This window comes from Hipposideros armiger, unplaced genomic scaffold, assembly GCF_001890085.2.
Source record: "Hipposideros armiger isolate ML-2016 unplaced genomic scaffold, ASM189008v1 scaffold_469, whole genome shotgun sequence".
NCBI classification, from domain to species: Eukaryota; Metazoa; Chordata; class Mammalia; order Chiroptera; family Hipposideridae; genus Hipposideros; species Hipposideros armiger.
The window spans coordinates 1,241,013-1,241,708 of record NW_017731819.1 but is presented as its reverse complement, the minus strand read 5'-3'; positions in this window follow the sequence as shown (position 1 = coordinate 1,241,708).

Below are 696 nucleotides of genomic sequence, written 5' to 3'. Positions count from 1 at the left end.
TTGACTGTAAGTGGCACTCTGAAATTGAACCAAAGAATCTTTGGACCTCTGGGCCTAAACTAATGTGAATGACAATGTGGTGACCCTTCAGGAAGGTACATGGCTAATCATGTGAATTTAGTCACAGTCACAAGCTTGCTGTGGCTTGGTAGGGTGTGTTTACATATATCTGATTTGAGAACCCATCCTGAATAGATTGCATTGGTCCAACTCAGAGTTCTGGGGACACCTGTTATGACCCATGCCTATCTCAAAGGATTGTTGGGAGGATTAAATGAGATAACATAGGTACAGCACACAGCAGAGGGTGGCAGTCAATTTTTGATTGCTTTCCTTTTACTATTTGAAATGTGCTTTGTAAATTACAAAGTGACAAATGTCATTGGCAAATGTTCATTGTTAGTATGAGGTAGCTGGTACTGATCCAGCGGAAGAGACCAGTGTTTCTCGAAATCTAATATACCTATGAATCACCTGGAGATCTTGTTAAAATGAAGATTGTTTCAGTTGCCTGAGGGAGGTGCCTGAGATTCTGTATTTCTAATAAGCTCTCAGGTGATTCCAGTCTACTCACTGTACTTTGAACAGCAAAGGTATAGAGCAGTGGTCTTAACCAGTGATCTTAATACATTCGAATTAGATAGTGAGATTTGTAAAGTGTGGACTCCCAGTCTCTACATTAGATCTACTGAATCA